Consider the following 19,003-nt stretch of genomic DNA (forward strand, 5'->3'; position numbering starts at 1 on the left):
ACAGACTGACAAACCTCAGAAGTGGTGGGGGACAAACCACAGAATTTAGATGCATGTTTGCGTAACCATGGACATGGACAACAATGCTGGGGACGGGGGGGGGGGTCGGGAGGAGGGTATCGATGGAGGAAAAAGGAGAAACATTTGTAACAAAAATAAATTAATAAAAAAAATTTTTTAAAAGATATATTAAACATAAAAAATTTGGAAAATACAGAGCACATTTCTGACCATTTCAAAAAAAAGGGCTGTAATTACGTTATTAATTAATGACTCTAAGTAGAATTCCTGTTTTGAAGTTTACGACACAGATTTCGTTAAAATGGAAGTTTTGAACAGCAGACAGACCTAACTAATTGCCTTTCCGGTCATTTCTGCCATTTCGTGGGAACTCATCCTTCTCAGTAACAAACAGAAGAGAGTTCACTTGTGACCACTCTGGAGGGCGGGGCTACGACGTGTGGGTGCGCAGGGCCTGGGAGGCAGGCCGCGGACCCCACAGCGCCCGGTGCGGGATGGAGGGGCAGCTGTGCAGACACAGGAAGCAGAAACACACCTGGAGTCCAAGAAAAGCAGCAAGCGCCTGCTGCGTGTGGGCTGGCAGGAGCGAGCCCTGCCAAGGCCCCTGCGTGTCTCTGCGTGCGGCATCGTCCCGTGCCTGTCCGAGGCTCCCAAGCAAGATTTCATGGCTGCGTGATGTTCCAATTAAATTGGATAATGCTGGAAAATTCAGATCACTGCCAATTTCCAACTTAAAATTCATTTTAAAGACTGATTTTAACCACCAGCAAAGCCTGACCGACAGGCTTTCAATCCAGAGCGCAGAGCCTATCTGCAGAGGTCTGGGTGTCCCCCAGAGAGGATGCGGTGAGAGGGTCATAAGGCTCTGTCCTTGGGGAGCAAGAGACAGGCTCGAGACTCTGACTCACCACAGTGACAGGCTGGCTTCCTTCTGCTGCGACTCATCTACACGATTTCCATGACTTACGTTCAATCAACCTTAGTTTTTCCAGTTAGCTGAGCTACTTCTGAAAAGGCGTACATGTACGCTGTCGGCTATAAAACACAATCGAGTCATGTAGCACACACACTTTTTATACTTCCTGCCATTCAATTCAATGCTTTAAAATTCAGCTTGTGTTTATTCTCCCCCTACCAGGGAGGCAGCAAAGTGTCCTGGCCAGATGTGGGCTCTGAGGCCAGCCTGCCCAGGTTCAGGCCTGGTGCCGCCCAGCTGTGCGAGCTGGAACAGGTCGCCCTCCCCCTCCCCCAGCTACTCCCCCAATCCCTCCACCCATTCACCTACTCCACCTCCCCAGCCACTCTTAGCTCCTCTACCTCTCTCAGCTACTCCATCTCTCCCAGCTACTCCTCCAACCCCTCATGCTCTCCCAACTACTCCCTCAGCCCCTCCATCCCCTCAGCTACTCCACCTCCCCAGCCACTTCCCCAGTTTCTTCACCTCCCCAGGTATCCTACCTCCCGAACCGTTCCCTGAACCCCGACTGCCTCTCTAAGCTATTCCAGCTCCCCAGCCACTCTGGCTCTCCACCTTTCTCAGTCCCTCCACCCCTCCCGGCAATTCCCCCAGGGGGTGGATAATGCAGCTCACCCCTGGGGACAAAGCTGCATGACTGGGGACTCATAAAGCACACACACATGCTGCAGAAGTGGACTTAAATGAAACAGGAACAGCCACACAAAACGGCACCACGCCCTCACGACACAGATGGGGTTCCCAGTGCAGAGAGGACTGACCAGAGTCACAGCCACGGAGGCCAAGTCCTAACAGAAGCAAGCGGAAGAGGGCACCTTGGACCCTGCGGAGCCCTGAGGGGACAGGTTTTAGGGACTGCTGTCAAGTAGAAAGAGACTCACAGAACACAGGAGCCAGTCTAGCACCACGGCCAGGGCTGCGACACCCCCTCCCGCGTCTTGCAATCCCCTGCAGGCCACCCTCGGTACTGGGGGTGGGCGCGCAGTGAGCAGGCCAGGAATCGCTCCCTGCGGAGTTCTGTCTCCAGAGGTGTCCCCAGCAGCGGCCCCACCCTTCCTTCTCCAGGAAGTCAAGGCAGAGCCGAGGGGCGCCCTGGCCCCACTGCAGGTGCTTCAGAAATGGTGGTTCCTTCTCTTTGCCAGGTGGCGGAGGTTTCACAGAACCTGCCCAGAACCAGGTGGAACCCAGGGCTGGCTCAGGACTGTACTCTGGGCACCTATGGCAGGATCCTGCATCCCGTGCTCATGGCCCCTCCACGTGTCCCCCGCGTCCCCAGACCCAGCGCAGCTGCAGAGGGATGAGGAATGTCCTCTCTGCTGCAGCGGTGGACAGGCCTCGAGCCTCGACAAGCCCAGGCCCGAGACAGGATTATTTTAAAGTCTCCACACCACAAAATGCCACTCTCTCTTCCTTCCTTGAAACTACACAGCAGAGGTACAGAGTGAGCCAGCTTGGCCACAGGCTGTCATCCAACCTGGGTCGCCCAGCCCGAGCCAACACAAAGCCCAGCCTTCGGCCTCTCGGGACGCGGCCGAGAGAAACCGCACGCTCAGGAAAAGTGCCCGTGAAGGCCCCCGGTCACGCCCCTCCTGGCAGGACAGAGAGAGCGTGCGCCAGGCTGGCATGGCTCCGTGGTTAGAGCGTCAGCCCGCGTGCTGAAGGGTCTTGGATTTGATTCCCGGTCATGGGCATGTACCTGGGTTGCAGGTTTGATCCCTGGCCTGGCTGGTGTCGTGCCGGAGGCAACTGATCTATGTGTCTCTCTCACATTAATATTTATTTCTCTCTCCCCGTCCCTCCCTCCCTTCCACTCTCTCTAAAAATCAATGGAGAAAATATCCTCAGGGGAGGATTAGCAAACACAAAAACAAAAGAAAGAAGCAAGGACGGTCCCCAGTCTGTCACCTCGTGCCAACTCCCAGCTCGGTATGGTGTTAGATTTCTGGCTGCTCCCTATTCTGTGCACACTGTCTGCACAGACCTTTTATTCTGACTCCCAGCGTCCACCCTCCAGAGTGAGCTCGAGGAAGGCCAGCTCAGCCCGGTGCTGGCTGAGCACCTTGCAGCCGAGACGGTGCTGCCTCTGAACTGCAGTCGGACCGCAGCGTCCACACCCATCAACAGGGCCGAGCAGCCCCGTGGGCGGTGGACTGGCTTCCCCGGTGCACTCACAGTGGGCCGGGGCCCCAGGACGGCCTCTGCCGCTGAGAACCTTCCTGTCCAACCATCTGCACGCACGCGTACAAGCAGAACTTCGATCACTCGTACCTTCCACGTAACCAGCAGAGGCTCACCCCCTGGCAAGCACCACCTCCAGGAACCTCAGGGGAGGCTACTCGGTCTGCCCTCGAGGCTCACCCCCTTCCAGATGTCTCCAGGCCGAGACGCTGTGGCTCCTCCCAGGAGTCTGGGAGGCAGGAGACGACCTACAGCCATGGCTTCCCGACTCGAGGGGCCTGTCTGATCCCAAGATGGTGCAGAAGACACTGGGAAGGTCGGCCTCAGGAGGGTGTGGAATCCGGGAACCCGCATCCCTCCAGATGCCATGAAGGAGCCTGGGAGTAGCTTCTGCTTCGGTCCCAGCGTGAAGGGAAGCCACCGAGCACCCAGATTCCAGGGATGTGCTTTGTGGTCCACATGGGGAGAGGCTCCCACCTCCCACAGCCCCTGCTAGCTGAGCCCCAGCTCTAGTGACCGGCACCTGCTCCCCGAGCCGGGCCTCATCCTCAGGGCCCCCGGAGGCTGTCCTTCCATCCCACAGGGGCTGGGGCGGTCCCTGCCGGAGCCCTGTGTCCTGGTCCAGAGACTCAGAAGGTGTGAGACTCAGGAAAGCAGCAGCTGGCACACTGCCACCAGGCCATCCTCCAGGTGGGGGTGCCTGCTGAGGGCACCCCAACTGGGCACCAACTGGGCACCACCGCTAGGGAGAGGCTAGGAATGGAGGCAGAGAGGTCGCCTGAGTTCCAGCCAGGAGCGTTAGTCCTCACCGTTCACGGGAACCAAATAAACTAGAAAACCTAAAAGGTTCTAGAACATTCTCACACATGCCCCCACTGGGGCCCTGCCCACTGCCCCTGCAAAGCACTCATCTTGGCCAGAACAATAGCCCCTGCTCATGGCACAGAGGCAAGACGCCTTCCTTTGTGCGGGGCGTGGTTACGCCAGGTGCCCAGCCAGGACAGGCCTCAGGCACCCCCCCCCTTGTGCACACTGGGCCCCCTCTCCCAGTGACTGGGGACGTGAGGAAAGGAGTCAGAGACCCAAGAAAGAGCCTCAAATGTGGGTCCTGGAACCGTGCCGGCCAGAGGACAGGGCTCCGCTTCCCCATTTCGGGACCCTTTCGGGCAGGGCAGGTGCGCCTCACAGGAAGTGCGGGCAGTCATTCTCGCTAATCTGTTCTCGGGTCGTTGTGGTCGGGCTCATGGAGCTGACAGGCATGGGCGTGTGCACACGTCTCAAACTGCACCGTCCTGTGGAAGGCCACACAGCTTGGAGGCCTGGTTCCCCGCAGAACGGAACCTGGACACCCCCAGCTGGCTGTGCCGCCCGCCAGGTGGGGCCCCAGGCCGCCCCACTGCACGACTCACTGCCCCGACTCCTGGCACCTCTCTCTGCTGGTGGCAGTGGGGGTGTCGCAGGAACACAAACAAACCCTCCCTTCCAGTGCCAACCGCGTTCATGCCGGGCGTCTGCGCCTTCCCGAGCACAGGTGCCCCAAGCATGCAGTGCGGCCTTGCCATCCAGCGGCCGGCGCCCCCAGGCCCAGGAGCGGGGGACCGAGGCGAGCACTCCTCGGGCAGGCAGCCACCGTGGGACAGCCGGGCAGGCAGAGCCAGCACAGCAGCCGGCCCCTCGGTGGGCGGCAGACGCGAGCGTGCCTGGGGACGGCCCTCTGCCTGCAGGCCTGCGCCGGCCAGGCCCCTCCCAGCACGTCTGCTTCCCTGTGACCACAGGGCAGGACGAGGTCCAGACGAAACTGGGTGGGTGCAGGAGCCATTTCCTGCAAGGGCACTTCCTTATGCTCCTCGTGGTCACGGGGTCAGGACGGGGCCACCCCAGGGTCTTGGCTTCCCTCTGGGCTCCTCACTGAGTGCCAACCAACACTGCCCAGCCACGTCTCTGCCAGGGACACCTGAGCCCCTGCATGCGACCACAGCCAGGGATGTGGACCAGGTCTGCAAGTGCCCACGGAGGGCCGAGTGTGGCAGGCCGTACCTGTGGCCATCCCGGGGGCACTGGGCCGCAGAGGACAGGCAGGGAGTCCTCGGCCGGGTGCAAGCAGGGCTCTCAGCGGCACAAATGTCAACCCCGCGGTCCCCAGAACCCCTGCAGCCCTAGCCCCTCAGACAGGAGGAAGCCGAGGCGACAGCTCCCGGCCTGTCTGGCCCTCTATCTCCTCCCCACACGGGTGGGACCTCCCCCTGCCCTGGGACCTGACCAAGCTCATGCCAGCTTGACCTCCAGGCGCGGGTGGTGGGTGCCCCAAGACAGGAAGTGCCTCCCAGAAGAGCAGAAAATGAGACTGAACCTGGCCCGCCATGGGGTGACGAAGAAAAGCAGGGTGCTCATCCTTACGTCTGACCTTGTCAGAGTCAATGTGCTCTCCGTGGGGCTGGCTGGGCCCACCCTCCGTGCCTGCCCCTCACCTGATCACCAGAAGCTCTGCGTCTGGAAGCCCACATGCAGCCTGGGAGGGTTGGGGGAGGACACGCAGGGGTCCAGGGTGAAGTCTCCCTGTAGGCCCAGGAAGCACCCACAGGCAGGGTGGCCCCAGCTCCTTCTGAGAGGAGATCACCACCAGGCGCCTCACTGGGACTGGAGGCAGTCCCTGCACCCCCAGGAGCCACGCCCCAGCCCCGGTGGAGGCCAGCCCTCCCCCTCTGGTTCCTTTAGTCTTCGCCTTGCTCGTCCCCCGAGAGGCCAGGGAGACACATCTGGGGGCACAGACTTCCCCTCGCCACAGCCACAGCCCTGCGGGTGGGAAGAGGGGTGAGCCAGGCGCCCGAGGGCACCGGGGACTGCTGCCCTCACAGAGACTCCTGCAGCAACTCGATGAGCAGGAACCAGTACCACATCATCCCCGACAAGGACACCACGGCCTGGAAACTTCCAGAAGCCACAACTGCAGAAGGGTCATGTCCAAAACCTGCTTCCTGACCAGGGCCGGCTCCCAGCTCCCCTCACTGCTCCCTGGGGCTGCATCTGGGCTCCTACGGGGGCCTGGCCCAGGGGACCACCAAATTGCTAAACGCACTTGGGCCTCAAGCTCACTTACACCCATTTTCTCATCAAAACCTCCCCCGCCTCCCGGTGCGGAGCCAGCGCCGACTCCACGCAGGATGGAGACACCCTCCCAGAAGTCGGAGGGCCGCCTGGCCACGTCAATGTCACACTGCAGGCCCGTCAAGAGTGCACACTGCTCATTTCTCCTTGCCAGCTTAAAACAAAAAGCATAGAGATGAAATAATTCACGAGACTGAGCTGCACAGTGAGTGAGGAGTGGCCAGCTTCATGGCCCGAGCACCTGGCCCTCCAGGTTCCTCCTCCATGTCAAGTACCTCAGACATAAGGGACAACGAAGCCTCATTAAACACTCTGACTGGAACACCTGTTTGGATATTTCCAAAGGGGCTGCTTCCCCTGTGATCAGAGGGGGCACTGAGTGGTGGCCCCGCAAGGGAAGATGCTCATGCTCAGCCGCCCAGGACAGGCCCCACAAATGACAGAAGGTTCTAGAAACATTTAAGACACATGGAGGGGGACCACTCGGAGGCAAGGACATACACCCCAGAGTCTCAGACCGGAGGGTTTTTTGCAGTACTCTCTCAACTTGCAAACCAGGGCTCGAAGTGCTCGCTCCAGCTTGCCCAGCCCACCCCACCCCAGCTCCCGAGCCCCACTCTCTTCTGATATTCATACCCCAGGGGGACCCCACCACTGGGGAGGAGCGGTCCCCTGGGGGCTGACTGCCACCTGGCTGCAGAGCGCCCACCCCGGCCAGAGCCCACACCTGGCCAGTGGCAGGCCCGATGAACGGGTCTCCCCAGACGGAGAAGACCCGCAGAAGTCACCGCTCGGGGACGAGCAGGCCTTCCAGAAGGGCCTGACCAGGTCTGCCAGCTGCTCCCTTGGCCCTGGCGGTCCCCCAGCCCCGGATGTCTACCTCCAGTCGCGGAACAGTAAAGGTGCATCATCTGGGCGTGCCCATCAGGAACTGGCTGAATCCATAACAATGTTACAATGCTCCAGGGCTGCACACACCAGCAAGTCCGTGCTTGCTGACAACTACGGATGGACACAAGGGGATTACCTGCAGGAGACGACAGCACCTGAACCCCAGCTTATTCAGATAAAGAAGTCAGGACCACTCGTGCCCAGAGGGCTGAGGCGGCACATGCTCCGAGCACCCAGCACTCACGCTCAAGCCCTGCTCCTGGCAGGGTGGCACTACCTACTTCCACAGGTGAGCTTGTGGGTGCACCTGACCTCCTATCAGAGTGGTGACCACCTATCAGAGGCAGAAGAGGGGCACCAGGTGTGAGCAGTGCTCAGTGCTGCACGGGGGGCTTCAGGGCACCTTTAAATATCTTCTTTAGCCCGGCCGGTGTGGCTCAGTGGACGGAGCCCCGTCCCATGGACTGAGAGGTCCCGGTGTGATTCCTGGTCAGGGCACATGTCTGGGCTGTGGGCTTGATCCCCACTGGGGGGCGTGCAGGAGGCAGCAGAGTGATGTTTCTCTCTCACATCGATGTTCCTCTCTCTCCCTCTCTCTCTAAAAAACCAATTAAAAATATTTTTAAAATTTCTAAACAAAAACATCTTTGGACCCTCCTGTATCTTCTAATTTCTTTTGTATTTTTTTTGTATTTCCTTTCTTTCCTTTTCAGTATTTTTCTTACAAAACCATCATGTATTCCCAATTATCAACAGTTTCCCCAGATTCTGAGTCTTCTCAATCCTCCCAGGCCAGCCCGCAATAAAGGGGACGGTACCCCGAGTCCCCCGGGCCCCAGTGCAGTCCTTCTGTCCCTCAGCCAGGCCAGCCCCGCACTTTCCGATCCCGGTTTCACGTCTCACCCCTGTGGGTCTACCGTGCCCACCCCCACGCCTGTGCTGCCCTGTTCTGTCGAGGTCTGACCTGTCCATTCACCTGCCCAAGAGAGACACAAATCAGACGGGACCCCAGGCCCAGGGCCCGGTCTCGAGCTCTGGGCCCCTTCCTAGCTGTGTGACCTGGGCCAGCTTCTCAACCCCTCCGCCCCCGGCTTCTGAGCTATATGACTGAGCTGACCTCCAAGTGTGTGGGTCATTTCTACCACCACTTAGCAACTGCCAATGTGAGCAATGTGACCACGATCCACCACAGGACGGCCTGCGCCGCAAAGCCTCTAGCTGTCGGGGAGCTGTCTAACCCGCCAAGCCATAACAAGTCACCCCTTCGAGCTTCACGTTTTGATTTCTCTATAATAACGTTCCCCAGAGGAACTGACCCCTGAGGGGGAGAGTTCGTCCTGAGCACCTGATAAAACCACCTCCCCTCCGGATCTCTGGTGGCTCCGATGTGCCCTCTGACTCACATGCTGTCCCGGCCAATGTCATCCTGCAGGACGGCCTCTGCTCACCGCGGGCATCTGAGCACCAGTGTTGCTGGTGTGAACAATGACTCAGGCAGCAACCTAACACCCTTGTTTGAAGCAGAAGAACTTAGACCGCGAAGGCTGGAGGGTAGAAGGGTTGTCGGCTGCACAGTGAGCCTACAAAACCACGGCCAGGCGAGGCATGTCCCGTCAGAGCACCAGGCGCACCTGGGCACCCCGCTGCCCTCCCTAGTGCTCGCCCCGGCCTCAGCCACTCCGCACCCCTGCCCCCCTCATCGCCTCCAAGGCCTGGGAGTGAGGCCCATGGCAGGGACGGGGAGCAGCGTCCATGGCAGCCGGCCACCCCAGACCTGCATTCGCTCAGGAATCGCTGTTCACTGAACTCAAAACATTTGGTCAGAGGATGCTGGCCCCGGAGAATGACTCCCACCACAGCCCTCCCCGGTCCTGGATGGGGTGGCCCTGGGCTTCCACGTGTTCAGTGCTGGGAGTCTGAGCCTCTGAAGAGAGGAAATCCTTACTGTCCACAGTGAGAGGGGCTGGTGCAGAGCTGACCCGACAGCCAGGGCAGCACAGCTTCTGCCACAGCGCGGCTCCTCCAGCCCGCCACCCGCCCCTGAGGCCACCCAGCCCCGCTCCGGACACACCCGTGGGGAAGGAAGCCCTGAGGCTGGTCACACGGACCCAGGTGCACACTGCCCTGGTCTCTGCCAACGAACAGAATCGGGGTGGTGCCAGCAGAGCGCCCAGTGCCGAGTGGGCGGCTCTCCTGCTGAGCAGGTGCTCTTGAGCCTGGAGACCCAGGCTGGGGCCCCCCGGCGGCACGGCGGGACCAAATCAGACGGCCTCAGTGAGGGCACCGCAGCACTAAGACCCTCGCTGTGGCCACCCTTCCATGCTCTTCCCTAATGACAACAACAAGGGCAACAGACGAAGGGGAAGGCAGATGGGGGTGAGCAGCGTGTCTCACAACAGGTGAACCTGGACAGGCAAAACCGGCAAATCTCACACCCAAACCATACCAACTGCACCCTAAGACCGTGGCCACAGGGGAGTCCTGTGCACGGGTCCTGCCCCACCAGGTTTGGCTCCGCCCATCTCCCCTCTGCACCCCGGGCTGAGATGGAATAAAGGCCACACCGGGCTCCAGATCCCCTGTCTAGCACCCACCCCTCGGCCGTCTCCCCTGCCCCCTGCTGCCCCCTGCCTGTGACTTCCCCAGGGCTCAGCCCAAGGCCCACAGCTCAGCCCTCCCCTCCACAGTCCTCTGCCTTCCAGGGACAGCTCCTCCCACAAGGACCTCTGGTGCCAGGGTTAAGATGGGAGCTCAGCTCCCGCCCAGATGCGGGAAGGACTTCAGGGGACAATGGGCTGGCCCATCTCTGCTGGTCTCCCCACAGCTGCCAGGGCCCGAGTCCCTTCCCGGGGAGCCACAAGCTGCCTCCCAGGCAAGAGCTGGAAAACGGCCTCCACAGAGCTCAAGACAAACCCCTGCTGACCCCCTCCCCAGAGGGTCTGACACCAGGCTGACAGATGCAGACACAAAGGATTTCACACACGTGCACATATGAACACACTGCACACATCCATGAACATGTTCTGGTTAACAGCCATCCTAACAGTATGAGGTGATGGTACACACACACACCAACCATGCACACACCCAATACACACGCACATACATACAAACATACCACACACACATCACATGTGCACATGAACAATGCACATGTACACTACACAACACACACATATACCACACATGTCACATGTGCACAAGAACACACACGTGCACATCACGTCTGCACACACAGGTACACATGCATAACATGGACACACATGTATCAGACATGCAAACACACCCCACATATGGACACACACACAATGCATACACCACACGAGTGCACAAATATATCACACATATATCACACACACACCACACAGCATGCACAAACACACCACACACATGTACATCACTGTGCTCACACACCCGCACACATGCATGCTTCCACCACACAGGCACAATACGCACAGAGGCCAAGAAACTGGGTGTGAGTGGTGGCAGGGAGGGCAGAGCCCCTGTGTGCCTGCTCACCTACTCGCGTGGGGATGCTGAAGGCCACACCTGGGCAACCAGGGCTGAGGTCCAGGATGGAGCGCAACGGGGGGTGGTCACACACTGTGGGCCCACTGGCTCTCTCTCAACCTGAATGGTCCCAGGAGGGTCGGCACCATGACCCTCTCTTCAACTAAGTCCTAAGGCAGCGTCCACAGCCAGGTGGCAGCCAGGACTGCCCAGTGCAGGGTGAGAGGTCACGGGCCAAGGCCATGGGCTGGGCACTGGGCTGCGTGCCTTCTACCTGCACACAGATCCAAAAGAAAGCTCTAGCCGGTTTGGCTCAGCGGTTGGAGCGTTGGCCCGCAGACCAACGAGTCGCGGGTTCGATTCTGGTCAAGGGCACATGCCTCGGCTGCGTTCGTCCCTGGCCTTGGTCGGGTGGTGCAGGAGGCAACCAGTCAATGTGGCTCTATCACATCGATGTTTCTCTCTGTCTCTCTCTCTCCCTCTCACTCTGTCTGATAATAAATAGAAAAAATATCCTCAAGTGAGGAAGAAAAAACAGAAACAAAAAACAAAAAAACCCCCAAGAACAGACATGCAGTGTTGCGGAATGACACTTAGCAGCCATGTGAGATTTGAGTGAGTTTCCTAATTGAGGCTTTAAACACGAACATCACCTCATACTCTTAGGATGGCCGCTACCAAAACAACGGAGAACAGCGCTGGTGAGGATGTGGAGAGCCGGCCCGGTGCCCGGGTGGAATGGACGACGGTGCAGCGCGTGGGACACGGCGGAGCGGTTCCTCGGACGTCGGCAGAATCGCCCCGTGATCCACAATCTCCACCTCCAGGCAGCTGCCCCGAAGAACCGAAAGCCGGGACAGGACCCCGCACGCCCCGGTTCACAGCAGCACCCCTCACAGCTATCCCGGGGGCAGCCCCCGTGTAAGGGATACACAAAACGGGGTCCGACACACAGCGCGTGTCATTCCAGTCCCAGCGTCCCGTCACCGTGCCCCAGGCACCCCGCCTGCCACCCCTGCACGGTGGGCCGACCAGCTCCACCACCTGCACCCAGCCCTGCACCTGGCACTCAGGGGTGCTGCGAACCAACGGGGCAGTCACTCAGGGGTGCACAGAGCTGCCACAGATGAGAGAGCACCAGCCCGAGTCTACGTAACACGAGTGTCAGGAGGGGCCACAGCTCCCAGCACGTGGAGCGAGGTGGCCGCTGGGCGTCACCTGGGGGGAAGTTCCACACACGTGGGGACCTGAGCAGATCACGGTCCCATGGCCTGCTGGAAGAGACTGTCCTCAGCACAGGACTGGGAATGTCTGACAGGGTCCTCACCCAAAAAGCACACACAGGGACAATCTCAACAGCACTCTGGTGGCGAGTGTGCCTTGCTGCTGCCCTAGACCCAGGTCCCCCCACATGCAGCCGAGCCCACAGCGCTGCAGCCCACCAACACCAGGTCCAGCATTCAGGGAGCGAGACAGTGGACAGAAAGGGAGTGCGGGCGCCAACCCAGACCAGCTAACCTCAGGAAGTGTTGCAGAATGAGCCAGAGACAGACCGGAAACAAGCCGCAGGCCTGCGACACCACGCTGCTCGGCAGCCGCAAGATGCTTCTCGGAATCACGCGCCACTTAGGGCTGAGGGGACGGACCCCTGGAGACGCACGTGTCCCACGACCTGTGGAAGGAGCTGCCCCACTGAACGCATAAGCAAACTGTCACAGTAGAGGACGACGGCAGGCCTTTGGAAGGGCATGCCAGGGCAAGGCCGGGACTAGGAACTCAGGGCACCTGGAACCCGGGAGCACTGCGGGGTGGGAGGCTGTGGCCTCTGTGCAGGACCACTGCTGGGCCCCTCAGTCCTGCTGCTGGCACCTGGGCGGGGTGCCTCTCAGGCCCCACCCACACCCTCCTCTCCTTGGGCACACCGGGGCCGGCATCACTTGCCCAGCCCTGCAAGCAGGGACATCCCATGCACAGCACACGCCAGTCAGGTCCCCAGGACAGGAAGGGACGCTGGACAAGACCGAGGTCTGGCTGACTGGGCCTCGCCCTGCTGCCAGCTCCCGCTTGGGCAGGGGCTCCCTCCCAGTGAAGCTGAGGCCAGGTCCCAGGCTGACCCACTTCCCGCTCTCACCCGAGTGTCCAAGGACACAGCCTCCTCCTCCCTCCCGCCGTGACAGCCCACCTGTCCCTGGGGAGCCAGCAGATGTCCAGGCCTGTGTCCAGAGGGCGCGCTGCAGAGCCCGTCCTGACCGAGCACAGCAGGGCCGCTGGCGAGCACTGGCCTCTGCGGTGCCTGAGTGTGCATCTGCCCTGCAGGCGGCTCCCGAGTCTGACGGCCGCAGGCCCCAGGTCACCCCTGCCCCTGCCCTGCAGGCGGCTCCCGAGTCTGACGGCCGCGGGCCCCGGGTCACCCCTGCCCCTGCCCTGCAGGCGGCTCCCGAGTCTGATGGCCGCAGGCCCCGGGTCACCCTTGCCCCTGCCCTGCAGGCGGCTCCCGAGTCTGATGGCCGCGGGCCCCGGGTCACCCCTGCCCCTGCCCTGCAGGCGGCTCCCGAGTCTGATGGCCGCAGGCCCCGGGTCACCCCTGCCCCTGCCCTGCAGGCGGCTCCCGAGTCTGATGGCCGCAGGCCCCGGGTCACCCTTGCCCCTGCCCTGCAGGCGGCTCCCGAGTCTGATGGCCGCGGGCCCCGGGTCACCCCTGCCCCTGCCCTGCAGGCGGCTCCCGAGTCTGATGGCCGCGGGCCCCGGGTCACCCCTGCCCCTGCCCTGCAGGCGGCTCCCGAGTCTGACGGCCGCGGGCTCCGGGTCACCCCTGCCCCTGCCCTGCAGGCGGCTCCCGAGTCTGACGGCCGCGGGCGCCGGGGTCACCTGCCACCTGCCTGCAGCGGCTCCGAGTCTTGACGGCGCCCCTGGCCCCGGTACCCCTGCCCTGCCCTGCAGGCGGCTCCCGAGTCTGACGGCCGCGGGCCCCGGGTCACCCCTGCCCCTGCCCTGCAGGCGGCTCCCGAGTCTGACGGCCGCAGGCCCCGGGTCACCCCTGCACCTGCTGCCCGCGTGCTCTCACCTGTCTCTGCCCGTGATCCTGAAGCTCCTCTTAGCACAGAACCAGTCTCGAGGGACCTGTACTGGTTTCTGTCGGCTGCTGAAAAAATGTACCGCGAACTTAGTGGCTTAAAACAACACACGTTTATCATCTGGATGGTTCCGGAGGCCAGACGTCCAGCACGGACTCACTGGGCTGGAATCCAAGCGCCTCGGGGAGCGGTGGGAGCACCTGTCGCCTGCCTTCTCCTCCGGCCGCACTCCTGGCCCCTCCTGCCTCCGAAGCCAGCGGACGGGGTCCGGGCACTCCGGCCCAACGGGCCACTTCGGCAGAAGGGTTATTTTTTTCTTTTATCCTCACCCAAGGACATTTTTGCATTTATCTTCAGATAGAGCAGGAGGGAGGGAGGGAAGAGAGAGAAACATCGAGTGGCCGCCACCCACACGACCCCAACCTGGGCCGGGGACAAACTGCAACTGAGGTGCGTGCCCTTAGCGGGAACTGAACCCAGGACTATGGTCTAACCGCTGAGCCACCCCGGCCAGGGCCAGAAGGGATATTTCGAGCAGCAGGCAATGGAGATGCAGAAAAAGCCCCTGCCACCCCACCTCCTTGAAGGCGGCTGTGTGCTCCCCTCGGCCAAGGCGCTCCAGAGACACGGATGAGTCTGCGTGACAAACCTACGGACCATCCTGACCCCTCAGCTCCCAGTCACCTTCCCACATTGACCACCCCTGAGGCCCGTCCCCTCCCCTTTGTCTGGTCACTCACAACTCCTCACCCTTCCTACAGTCAGACATAAACCTCAAGACCTGAGATTAGGAGTTTTTTTCTGTGCAGCCCGAGCACGTAACAAAAGATGAAGGAATTAAGTACAAATTGGTTGTTAGACTGATGCCCTCCAAGGGAGGGGGCACAGAGGGTGAGATGGGATAAGCCGAGAACGTCTGTGCATATGTGCATAACCAATGGACACCAACAACGGTGTGGAGAAGGCAGGAGTGGGGAGGAGGGGTCAATGGGAAAAAATGGGGGGACATCTGTAATACATTCAACAATAAAGATAAGTTAAAAAAAAACAAAAAAACAAAAAAATAAAATCGGTACGTATGCCTTTTCTCTTCTTAATCCGCCACGTGTCAGTTAAATTCACAGGCCCCCTGCGGCACCCGAGGGTGTCCAGGGATGTTCCCTCCCCAACCAGCAGCACAGCCTCTCCTCCAACCCGACTCTCCTCAGGACACGCGACTACATTCAAGGTGCACCCAGAGGATCCAGATCATCTGCTCATCTCAGGATCCTGGATCACACCCTGGCTGGTCTGGCTCAGCAGTTAGAGCGTCAGCCCGCGGACCAATGAGTCACAGGTTCGATTCCGGCTAAGGGCACGTACCTCGGTTGCAGTTTGTCCCCCAGCCCCGGTCAGGTCGTGCGGGAGGCAGCCAGTTGGGGGGCTCTCTCACATCGATGTTTTCTCTCTCTCTCTCTCTCCCCCTCCTTCCCACTCTATCTGATAATAAGTAGAAAAAATATCCTCAGGTGAGGATCCTGGATCACACCTGCCAGGTCCCTTTACCATGTGAAGTGACATGAGAAGGTTCCAGAGATCAGAATGAGGACATCTGTAGGACACCTTTTTTCCTCTTATCCTCACCCGAGGACATTTTGCATTTATCTTCAGATAGAGCAGGAGGGAGAGAGGGAGGAAGGGAGAGAGAGAAGCATCCATGTGAGAGAGACACTGAGTGGTGGCCACCCGCACGACCCCAACCGTGGGCTGATGCTCTAATGCTGAGCCAAACCGGCCAGGCTTTAAGGCATCTTCACTCTGTCTCCTGCAATGCTTAGCTGAGTCCTACCACCACTCAGGGGTGTGGCTCAGAGTGGGCACAACCGCTGATTTTTTTCTTAAAAAACAAAACAAAACAGTACAGAAGATGTTAGGTGGTCTCCCAATTCCTTAATGTGGATAAGTAATTTACATATACATTTTAATCCTGGGAAGTCCAAACAAAACCTGTCTTCCACTGACGGCAGAGAACTCGGAGCCACCCGCGGAGGAGGGGCTCGGAGGGGCCCCTGCTGGGACCCCTCCGGGGGACAGTGTGAGGTGCCCCCAGAAATCCACAGCCAGGTAGAGCCAGGACGAGCAGCCTAAGGCGGCACTAGCTTAGGAATGCTGGTTGAATGAAAATGCAAATGGTGTCACCAGACACTGGAGAACCAGGAACCCAGAACATTCCTGGCAATCTTGATCAGATTAGTCATTCAGATGCAAATTCTACCCCAGTTCTGGAAGGACCACAAGCACCCCCATTCAGAGCCCCATCCCCAGCTCTACACTTTCCAGCCACTGTTCCTTCCTGTGAGGCCCACACCAGTGGCGGCCTTTTCAAGCAGGTGTCAAGTTTCTGGTGCATCCCCCCCTTGCCCCGCCCTGTTCCCCAGGGACCGGGCTCTCTCCAGTTCTCCAGCTCCCAGGCTTGGCCTGCACTGGACACAGGTCCTGGCCGGCACCTCAGGCCAGAACGACGTTCACAGGAGACCTGACGGCAAACACACCTGCTTCGTGCGGAGTCATCGGGCCTTGAGCTAGACCCCAGGTCCCACCCACACACACGGGTGGCAGGTCAGTGCCCGATGCCCCCACCTGCTTCTCCCAGGGCACGTGTAACCCAGAGAAACCCGGAGACGGAAGCACCTGAACAAGGCAGGCAGGCAGACAACACCCGCCCTGTGCACAGCCCGGACGTGTGCTCCGGGACCTGGCCCCGCCGCCCGGGAAAAGGGCCCGAGAGCAGCTCAGGCCAGTGAAGCGTCTGCCCAGAGCCAGCGCCTCCGCCCTGGATGCTCACTGGCCAGCTGGACGGACAGACGGACTTCTCAGAGAGGCTCCTCTGGTGCTTGAGAAGGGTGGCTGGTCTCATTCGGGCCCGGTCACTCTGCACAGGGGACAGAGGACACCTGCTTACCTACTCACTAACTACCCCACGGAGCCCTGGGAACCAGGAAATAAAAGCCATCCACGTGGACGGAGAGGAAACCCTGATTATTCCTTAGTAACACGATGGTGTTCGGAGCCCTCGTCAGTAAAAAAGGGTCAATTCCAGTTAATCGGGGGATGGAGAGATCACAGACATCACACTGACCTCACACATCCTTGTGCCCACTCGTCTGTCGATCCCCTTGGATTCTTCTAGTGAAAAATAACACATGGAACCATCAGTAAAGAAAAGAAAGTAAGAAACGCTGGGCCCCGGGCGACATGCCCTACGGCCTCACCTCTCCGACGCCACGCAGGCCACAGGGAGGACGGTGCCCAGGACCAACTGGTGTGGCTCGGCCATCCCACCCTCACAGGACCTGTGCTGCCTCGGGCCGTGGGCAGCTGGGCCCCCTCGGCCATGACAAGGCTCCGTTCAGCAGTGGGCAGGCCCCTCCGTGAGCTGCCCTGGCCGTGGCCGCGGGACAGGTGCCCTGTTCTGGTCCCCGGGAATGGCAGGCTGTGCCAGACGCGCCGACTGCTGTGTGGGCTGGTTCGGGGGGCAGGGCAGGCCTAGCCCGGCCGAGGAGCCGAAGGAGCTCCTGTCCCCCAGGAGAGGTGCCTTAGGGCCCTGTGGGGAGAAGGGGTCCCACCAAGGCCACGAACCCTCAGTCCCCAGGGCCTCAGGGCTCCGGGGAGAAAATGGGCGAGCTGCCCCCCCCCCCCAGGCCTCCGCAGGGCCCTCGGCCAGCCAGTCAGCTCCTCCGAACTGCCAGCCTTGAAAACGGGAGGCGCCTGGCTGCCACTCGGCAGAGGGTGAGTGAGGAGGTGCCAGAGAGCTCCCGGCACAGCCGGCGGAGCCAACGCGACACAGACGCAGCTCTTCTCTCCTGGCTGCCTGCTGACCGGCACCCACTGGCACCGCCTCCCGCACGTGGGCTGGACCCAGGGGCCACCACACGGTGTCTGGGCGGTCACTGGCTGGCCCTGTCACCCTGCAGGGCCTGGGAAGAGGCACAGCCCAGGGAGGGTGGTGCCCGCACCGGTGGTCAGCAAACACGAGGAGATGGGCAGTGGGCAGGAGGCCTGTCTGGGTCTCCACACCACAGGCTCAGCCTCTCGGACCCCGGCCTGCAACCCCCACCGACCGCCGCATCCGTGGCAGGGAGATTATGGGCTGGGAGCACCAAAGGGCTCAGTGACAGCGGGCGCCGCCCACCTGGGGTCACATGTCACCAGCAGGGAAGTCTGCTAACGTGCCCAGCGCTGCAGGGAGCAGGACCGTGACCTGGGGGCACAGCTACCTGTCCCAATGCAGTGTGTGAGCCTCAGTCCTCGGTGCTAGCCACCTGTTTGATGGCAGACACCATCCTCAGGTGCTGAGTCCGCTCTGGCAGGTCAGTACTCGCTCGGGGCCCAGACCCCAAGTCCAGAATTCCCTGAACCAGCAACAAAAGTTCTGGTCCTCTCACCCCGAAACATGCAGTGCCAGGCAGCCGCCAGCACAGTGGGCCTCCCCTCTTCCAACAGGACGCGCTCTAATAACCCGGAGACCAGGGAGCAGGGCAATCTTCGCGAGACGCAGATGTGACCGGGAGCAAGGGTGCAGCCCGGCGAGGACGGCCGTCTCCAGAGCTGCCCGGTGACCTCTCGCTCCCTGTCTCCCTCACAGAACCTTTGGCCACAGAGCCCTGAGCATCAGGCTTGGACATGAGATGCAGGAGAGGCACGGCAGCCACGGCGGGTGCCCACGTGCTCAGTGCGAGTGTCACGCCCAGTCTGCTTGGGGTCGACTTTCAGAGCCTTGTCACAAACCCAAGAAGGTGTGGACGACGTGTGACCAGGGAGCGCGGTGACTGTGACCCTTACTAGTCACAGGATATGCAATGAGAGGAAAGACTAATGCACCCCATCCTGAGCCGAAAGCTGCCCCGTCAAACCGGCACCACGAAGAGGCTTTATTCTGTCCTTTATGACAAAGAACATCCCCGGCTTGCAACATACTCTGAGGCTATGAACGCGAGCGTTCTTTGTGTTCCTCAACGAGAATTACACGTACGTATTTCTGACCCTCGGCTGGGTGTCAGGACAGCCTGCTCTGCTGTGATTTAGGTACTGGGTGGGGCAGGAGGGGGATTACAATTACCAGTGTGCGACACACACAGTTCATTCTTGTACTCTTTATTAATTACTGCATTATTTTCCACACGAACAACTGTGAACCGACTTTTGCCCCACCCTGAATTTATAAGGTCTGCAGTTTCTTTTACCATTGTAGGGTATTTCTAGAGGTTGC

The 19,003-nt window shown here is 60.3% G+C and overlaps 1 protein-coding gene across 7 annotated transcripts in view; it reads right to left on the bottom strand.

Annotated features, from left to right (window-relative positions):
- Positions 1–19,003, bottom strand: part of SEMA4D (semaphorin 4D) — a 110,832-nt gene that overhangs the window by 49,302 nt on the left and 42,527 nt on the right. For 2 of the 7 annotated variants that reach the window (XM_036260732.1, XM_036260729.1), the window contains exon 1: positions 5,644–5,794. The exons of the other annotated variants lie outside the window; for them this stretch is intronic. The gene's annotated coding sequence lies outside the window, so the exon portion shown is untranslated. Of the gene's footprint in view, positions 1–5,643; positions 5,795–19,003 lie in introns of those variants that run through there. 7 annotated transcript variants of the gene reach the window in all.

The sequence above is a fragment of the Molossus molossus genome, unplaced genomic scaffold, assembly GCF_014108415.1.
Source record: "Molossus molossus isolate mMolMol1 unplaced genomic scaffold, mMolMol1.p scaffold_m16_p_14, whole genome shotgun sequence".
Classification (NCBI taxonomy): domain Eukaryota; kingdom Metazoa; phylum Chordata; class Mammalia; order Chiroptera; family Molossidae; genus Molossus; species Molossus molossus.